The sequence below is a fragment of the Scylla paramamosain genome, chromosome 40 (assembly GCF_035594125.1).
Source record: "Scylla paramamosain isolate STU-SP2022 chromosome 40, ASM3559412v1, whole genome shotgun sequence".
Taxonomy (NCBI): domain Eukaryota; kingdom Metazoa; phylum Arthropoda; class Malacostraca; order Decapoda; family Portunidae; genus Scylla; species Scylla paramamosain.
The window spans coordinates 8891656-8900314 of NC_087190.1; the positions used below are offsets into that span (position 1 = coordinate 8891656).

At 43.6% G+C, this 8659-nt stretch overlaps 1 non-coding gene across 1 annotated transcript; it reads right to left on the reverse strand.

The window, feature by feature from the left end:
- Nucleotides 1–2278: 2278 nt before the first annotated feature.
- Nucleotides 2279–2351, reverse strand: Trnav-cac (transfer RNA valine (anticodon CAC)). The gene has a single exon. It is a non-coding gene; the product is annotated as a tRNA-Val (tRNA).
- Nucleotides 2352–8659: the final 6308 nt, after the last annotated feature.

Below are 8659 nucleotides of genomic sequence, written 5' to 3' on the forward strand. Positions count from 1 at the left end.
GGAGTGTTGCGTCGTGTCTGGAGTGTTGCGTCGTGTCTTGAATGTTGCGTCGTGTCTGGAGTGTTGCGTCGTGTCTTGAATGTTGCGTCGTGTCTGGAGTGTTGCGTCGTGTCTGGAGTGTTGCGTCGTGTCTACAGTGTTGCGTCGTGTCTGGAGTGTTGCGTCGTGTCTGGAGTGTTGCGTCGTGTCTTGAATGTTGCGTCGTGTCTGGAGTGTTGCGTCGTGTCTGGAGTGTTGCGTCGTGTCTACAGTATTGCGTCGTTTATGGAGTGTTGTGTCGCGTCTGGAGTGTTGCGTCGTGTCTGGAGTGTTGCCTCGTGTCTGGAGTGTTACGTCGTGTCTGGAGTGTTGCCTCGTGTCTGGAGTGTTGCGTCGTGTATGGAGTGTTGACTCGTGTCTGGAGTGTTGCGTCGTGTCTTGAATGTTGCGTCGCGTCTGGAGTGTTGCGTCGTGTCTGGAGTGTTCCGTCGTGTCTTGAATGTTGCGTCGCGTCTGGAGTGTTGCGTCGTGTCTGGAGTGTTGCGTCGTGTCTGGAGTGTTGCGTCGTGTCTGGAGTGTTGCGTCGTGTCTGGAGTGTTCCGTCGTGTCTGCAGTGTTGTGTCGTGTCTGGAGTGTTGCGTCGTGTCTGGAGTGTTGCGTCGTGTCTTGAGTGTTCCGTCGTGTCTGGAGTGTTGCGTCGTGTCTGGAGTGTTCCGTCGTGTCTGCAGTGTTGTGTCGTGTCTGGAGTGTTGCGTCGTGTCTGGAGTGTTGCCTCGTGTCTGGAGTGTTCCGTCGTGTCTTGAATGTTGCGTCGCGTCTGGAGTGTTGCGTCGTGTCTGGAGTGTTCCGTCGTGTCTTGAATGTTGCGTCGCGTCTGGAGTGTTGCGTCGTGTCTGGAGTGTTGCGTCGTGTCTGGAGTGTTCCGTCGTGTCTGCAGTGTTGTGTCGTGTCTGGAGTGTTGCGTCGTGTCTGGAGTGTTCCGTCGTGTCTGGAGTGTTGCGTCGTGTCTGGAGTGTTCCGTCGTGTCTGGAGTGTTGCGTCGTGTCTGGAGTGTTGCGTCGTGTCTGGAGTGTTGCCTCGTGTCTGGAGTGTTCCGTCGTGTCTGCAGTGTTGTGTCGTGTCTGGAGTGCTGCGTCGTGTCTGAAGTGTTGCGTCGTACCTGGAGTGTTGTAGGACGGATCTGTGCTAATAACTCGTGCTTTCTCGCTGGTGAATTTTGTTGTTTTCCTTCACTTCGTTTATTTACTGCCGTCATAAAACATTTTTTCACAAATTTCCACTTGACTCGTACTTTCTCTCCCTCTTTCTCTCTCCTCTCTCCTTTCCCTTCCCTCCTCTCTGCCTCTCCCTTCCTCTCACCATCGTCTTCCCCTCTCCTCTCCTCGATTCTTCTATTATCTTCCCTATATCTTCTCTTCTCTCCTATCCTATCCTCTCACGTTTTGCTTTATTTATTATTTTTCTTCCTTTTAATTTATTATTTTTGTTCCTCCTCTGATTTGCTCCTCGTCCTCCTCCTCCTTCCCCTATTCCCTTCCTATAATCTTCCTCTTTTGTACATAAGAACATAAGAACATAAGAAATAAGGGAAGCTGCAAAAAGCGACCAGGCTTACACGTGGCAGTCCCTGTATGAAACACATCTACCTATTTCCATCTGTTATCCCCATCCATAAACTTGTCTAATCTTCTCTTAAAGGTCTCTAGTGTCCTAGCACTAACTACATGATTACTGAATCCGTTCCACTCATCTACCACTCTATTTGAGAACCAATTTTTTCCAATCTCCTTCCTAAATCTAAATTTTTAAGCTTGAAGCCGTTATTTCTTGTTCTACCCTGGTTGCTGATCCTAAGAATTTTGCTTACATCTCCCTTGTTATAACCCTTATACCACTTAAAGACTTCTATCAGGTCCCCTCTTAACCTACGTCTCTCTAGAGAATGTAAATTTAACAGCTTCAACCTCACCCCGTAAGGAATACTCCTCATCCCCTGTATCCTTTTAGTCATTCTCCTCTGTACTGATTCTAATAGACCTATATCTTTCCTGTAATGTGGGGACCAGAACTGCACAGCGTAGTCTAGATGAGGTCTGACCAGCGCCAAGTATAACTTTAATATTACTTCCGGCCTTCTACTTTTAACACTCCTAAAAATTAATCCTAGTACCCTATTTGCCTTGTTTCTGGCTTCTATGCATTGTTTCCCTAGATGGAGTTCAGAGCTAACTATAACTCCTAAATCTTTCTCGTACCCTGTACCTACCAGAGTTTGGTTGTTTAATGTGTAAAAAGCTCGTGTTTTCGCCCGGGATCGAACCGGGGACCTTGCGCGTGTGAGGCGCACGTGATAACCACTACACTACGAAAACGTTACACTTCTCCTCTCTTCTGCTTTCTTCACCTTTTCTTTCTTTTCTTTATTTCTTCTGATTGCATCTCCTATCTTCCTTTTATTTTTTTTATTCCTCTCCTCTCCTCTTTTCCCTTCCCCCGTTATCATCACTAATTCCTGACCATTTCTCTTTCTCGTCCTCTCTCTTGCTCATCTGCTCCTCCTATTCCCTTCCCGCAATGCTGGCTGTCGCCCCTCAACCCGAGGAACCAGTTACTCCTACACTTTTATATTCACTCCACATTTTCTCGTTAACTCTTTCTCTCCTTCCTTCTTTCACCCCCTCAGTCATTCCGTGTATCATTATGTTGATTAGAAAGAAAGATCAAAGACTGTTTACCCGCTTGAAAATGAAAAGGCTTGGATTACTCATCTATTGTTTTTCTTTCCTATTGGCTTTCTTTTTTTCCCTGCATATCTTATGTGTATTTGATTGTAGCTTTTTATTATTTCCCGATCTGCTCTCCCCGCTTTGACTTCCCTCCGCCCGTTTCCGATGAAAGGGCGAGATGCACTCAGGTAGCCGCGTATTTCCTTTACCTTCCCTTTCCTTCCCTTCCTTTCCTTCTTTTCCCTCCTCCTCCCCTTCCTCTCTTCCGTTTCTCTTCCTTCCCTTTCATTTCTCCTCTCTTCCCTTCCCTTCCCATTTTTTTTTCTTTCCATTTCCTTATCTTTGCCTTCTTTTCCCTTCTGTTTATCTCCTCACTCTTCCCCCCCTTCCTACTTCCCTTTCCTTCCCCTCCCCTCCCCTCCCATCACCTCCCCTTCCCATTCTTCTTTCATCTTCTCCCATTCCCTTCTCTTCCTTTCTCCGATCTACTTCTTTCATCTCCTTCCCTTCCCTTCCCTTCCCTTTGCATCCCTTCCCTTCCCTTCCCTTCCCTTCCCCTACCTGTCTCTGCTGTTGATTAGCAGACCCCTCACCTGAAACGTTTAAGAGTGAAATGCTTCTCTCTCTCTCTCTCTCTCTCTCTCTCTCTCTCTCTCTCTCTCTCTCTCTCTCTCTCTCTCTCTCTCTCTCCCCTCGTGCCCTCACTTCTCCCCTCACCCTTGCTCTCACCTCAGAACCATCGCGCCATAATTACATCAGCACAATTTTACTTTTCCGCAATTGTGTGTTTGCTAATGGCGAAGCGGGAAGGACAGGTGGTGGTGGTGGTGTAATAATAGTGGTAGTGATGGTGGTGGTAGTGATGGTGGTGGTGATGGTAATGAGAATATTAGTGACATCCATTTATAACGACAGTGACACAAACCAATATTTTTACCTGCCAGTTAACAAAAAAAAAAAAAAAAACGTGGAATTAATACCGTGAGGAACCTTTGCTAATGATTTTTTTCTACCACATTTCCACCTTTCAGTCCCACACTAAACTAATCCTTGTTAAAAATATAATAACAGATTCGTTTATTTATTTTCTTCTTACCTCCTGTCACTGTTTGCTCGCTCCAGACTTTCCTTCCTTCCTCTTCCTTCATTTCCTTTATTCCTCCTCCATTTCCTTTCGTCTATTCCTTTTGTCTCTTCTCTTCTTCCCACTTCACTTCTTACTTCCTCTTTCACCCTGACTTTTTTTTTTTCCTTTCTGTATCTTTTTCCTCTTCGTTATCCACTTTCCTTGTACCGGCTTCTGTTGTCAGAGGAGACTAGATTAATTTAGCAACATAAAACGTATCATAGTGTGCCATCCTTTGCTGTAGAGAAAACAGGAGACGCATTCACCGCTGTTTGATGTGTTTGGAAATTTCTCTCTCTCTCTCTCTCTCTCTCTCTCTCTCTCTCTCTCTCTCTCTCTCTCTCTCTCTCTCTCTCTCTCTCGTTCTTGCATTTCCTTCCCTGCTCTTCCTTATTTCTCCTTCCCCGCTTCCTGAGGAAGTTGGGAAGTGTATTATGAGTGTTATGAGCTTTTTGGGTACCAGATCACTAAAATGCATGCACTCTATATGGAGAAACAATAAACATTACCGAAAAATTTATGAGTGTACTTCATACTATTACGGAGAAGGCAATAGACACCTGCCGAAACGATAATTACTCCCAGTGAGGTCTAAAGCACTGTTCAGGGGGTGCTGTGAACTTATCATTAAACCCAGCTGTGACCTCACTGAACGTTTCCCTTTGTGTCTCACAACACAAGTGGGCAGTCACAACCTGCCCTCTAAAGACAACTCTCTTCCTCCACACAAAACTACAAGCACCTAATAACACACACACCCTTCACTCAAAAATTTTAAAATCATGGCGACTCCTACACCAGCCTCGGAGTCCCCATCTGGGGAGGGGACCATAAATGTCCCCAGGTCGGACTGCCTTTCTGTCGACGACCCTAAGTGTCTTGACACCCCCCTCAACTTTTTCTTCATTAACTTCTGCAACATTCGCGGTCTAAGATCTAATTTTCAATCTGTAGAACACCACCTCTCCTCTTCTAAACCTTATCTTCTTTTCCTCACTGAAACTCAGGTGTCTGAGGCAACTGACAGTAGCCCCTTTTCTGTTCCCTCCTACTTTCTCTATCCTCATTTTCGATCCAAAGCTGAATGCTGCGTTTATGTGCGCAATGACTTAACCTGCTCTCGTGCCCACGCTCTTGAATCTTCCGAGTTTTCCACCATCTGGCTACGACTATAGAGTCATTCTCATACTAAATTTATCTGTGCTGTATACCTCTCTCCTAACTCCTCTGACTATAAGAAATTCTTTGACTACTTAACTTCCAAAGTGGAACACATTCTGACCCTCTTCCCTTTTGCAGAGATCTCCATTCTTGGAGACTTCAATGTTCACCACCAGCTTTGGCTATCCTCTCCCTTCACTGACCATCCTGGTGAACTAGCCTACAACTTTGCTATCCTCCGTGACCTAGAGCAATTGGTGCAACACACTACTCCTATTCCTGACCGTCTTGGAGATACGCCCAACATTCTTGACCTTTTCCTGACCTCTAATCCTTCTGCTTATGCTGTCACCCTTTCTTCTCCGTTGGGCTCCTCCGATCACAATCTCATATCTTTATCTTGCTCTATCACTCCAATCCCTCCTCAGGATCCCCGTAAGCGAAGGTGCCTCTGGCGTTTTGCCTCTGCTAGTTGAGGGACCTGAGGAGGTATTTTGCTGATTTTCCTTGAAATGACTACTGCTTCCGTGTCAGAGACCCGTCTTTGTGTGCTGAGCACATAACAGAGGTGATAGTGTGTGGCATGGAGGCGTACATTCCTCACTCTTTTTCTCGTCCTAAACCTTCTAAACCTTGGTTTAACACAGCTTGTTCTCGTGCTATACATGATAGAGAGGTGGCCCACAAAAGGTACTTAAGCCTTCCATCACCAGAATCTCATGCACTTTATATTTCTGCCCGGAACCATGCCAAATCTGTTCTCCAACTAGCCAAAAACTCCTTCATTAACAGAAAATGTCAAAACCTTTCAAGATCTAACTCCCCTCGTGATTTCTGGCATCTAGCCAAAAATATCTCCAATAACTTTGCTTCTTCTTCTTTCCCTCCTCTACTTCAACCAGATGGCACCACTGCTATCACATCTATTTTTAAAGCTGAACTCTTTGCTCAAACCTTTGCTAAAAACTCTACCTTGGACGATTCTGGGCTTGTTCTTCCCTCTCCTCCACCCTCTGACTACTTCATGCCACGTATTAAAATTCTTCGCTATGATGTTTTCCATGCCCTCGCTGGCCTAAACCCTCGGAAGGCTTATGGACCTGATGGGGTCCCTCCTATTGTTCTCCGAAACTGTGCCTCCGTGCTTGCACCTTGCCTAGTCAAACTCTTTCAGCTCTGTCTGTCAACATCTACCTTTCCTTCTTGCTGGAAGTTTGCCTACATTCAACCTGTTCCTAAAAAGGGTGACCGCTCTAATCCCTCAAACTACCATCCTATTGCTTTAATTTCCTGCTTATCTAAAGTTTTTGAATCTATCCTCAACAGGAAGATTCTTAAACATCTATCACTTCACAACCTTCTATCTGATTGCCAGTATGGGTTCCGTCAAGGCCGCTCTACTGGTGATCTTCTGGCTTTCCTTACTGAGTCTTGGTCATCCTCTTTTAGAGATTTTGGTGAAACTTTTGCTGTTGCCTTGGACATATCAAAAGCCTTTGATAGATTCTGGCACAAAGCTTTGATTTCCAAACTACCCTCCTACAGTTTCTATCCTTCTCTCTGTAACTTCATCTTAAGTTTCCTTTCTGACCGTACTATTCCTGCTGTGGTAGACGGTCACTGTTCTTCTCTTAAATCTATTAACAGTGGTGTTCCTCAGGGTTCTGTCCTGTCACCCACTCTCTTCTTATTATTCATTAATGATCTTCTAAACCAAACTTCTTGTCCTATCCACTCCTACGCTGATGATACCACCCTGCACTTTTCCACGTCTTTTCATAGACGTCCAACCCTTCAGGAGGTAAACATATCACGCAGGGAAGCCACAGAACGCCTGACTTCTGATCTTTCTAAAATTTCTGATTGGGGCAGAGCAAACTTGGTATTGTTCAATGCCTCAAAAACTCAATTCCTCCATCTATCAACTCAACACTACCTTCCAGACAACTATCCCCTCTTTTTCAATGACACTCAACTGTCCCCCTCTTCTACACTGAACATCCTCCGTCTGTCCTTTAGTTATAATCTGAACTGGAAACTTCACATCTCATCTCTAGCTAAAACAGCTTCTATGAAGTTGGGTGTTCTGAGACGTCTCCGCCAGTTTTTCTCACCCCCCAGCTGCTAACTCTGTACAAGGGCCTTATCCGTCCATGTATGGAGTATGCTTCACATGTCTGGGGGAGTTCGACTCATACTGCTCTTCTAGACAGGGTGGAATCAAAAGCTTTTCGTCTCATCAACTCCTCTCCTCTAACTGACTGTCTTCAGCCTCTCTCTCACCGCCGCAATGTTGCATATCTAGCTGTCTTCTACCGCTATTTTCATGCTAACTGCTCTTTTGATCTTGCTAACTGCATGCCTCCCCTCCTTCTGCGGCCTTGCTGCACAAGACTTTCTTCTTTCTCTCACCCCTATTCTGTCCACCTCTCTAACGCAAGAGTTAACCAGTATTCTCAATCATTCATCCTTTTCTCTGGTAAACTCTGGAACTCCCTGGCTGCTTCTGTATTTCCACCTTCCTATGACTTGAATTCCTTCAAGAGTGAGGTTTCAAGACACTTATCCACCAATTTTTGACCACTGCTTTGACCCTTTTATGGGACTGGCATTTCAGTGGGCTTTTTTTTTATTAGATTTTTGTTGCCCTTGGCCAGTATCCTTCCTACATAAAAAAAAAAAAATACGTACCAAAACGCTAGAATGCATGTAAAGCATTACATATGATGAAAAGAAACATTTCCAGAAACGTGACTTCTGAGTGTTTATTAACGTGTTAGGCAATAATACGCTCAAAAACATGCGTATCATTCTATGTGGAAATATAAAACAACATTACAAATAATGTGTCTTTTAAGTGTTTTTGAACTTCAAAACAATAAAACGCATGCAAAACACGTTTTTTTTATGGAAAAATAAAATAACATTACCAAAAAAAATATTTCGAGTGTTTTTTTTAGCTTATTATCAAGAAAAACTAAAAAATGCATGGAAAATACTTTATATGGGGAACGAAAAGACTTTACAAGAAACCTGTATTATGAGTGTTTTTGTGCTTCTTAGATAATAAAACTTAAAAACACGTTAATAATACTGTATATGGAGAAACAGAACAACATTATCAAAAAGGTGTTGTTTAAGTATTTTCATATTGTTAGGTACTAAAACGCCAAAATGCATGCAAAGCCCGTTTTATTGGGAAACAAAACGACTTTATAAGAACGTATCTTTTGAGATTTTTCTGCATGTTAAGCACCAAACGATAAAAAAAAAAGTATGGAAAACACCCGAAATGCAAATAGAAAACATTACCAAAAAAGTGTGCTCTAATGTTTTTTTTGTTTTTTTTTTTAGATTCGTACGTACTAAAACGCTAAAAAGGATGCAAAACACTGTTTATGGAGAATGAGAATATTTTCAGATATTTTTAGCTTGATGCGTAGAAAAACGTGAAAATGTATATAGTGTATTTCACAGTTAGGTACCAAAATACTAGGTTAGGTACTAAAATACGTGCAAAGCATCCTACAAAGGAAAAAAAAAAATTCTAGAGACGTGTCTTTTGAGTGTTTATGATCATGTTAGTCACCAAAACGCTAAAAAGCATAGAAAGCAATCTATATGGGGAAACAAAATAACTTTACCAACACCTATCGTACCAAAACAC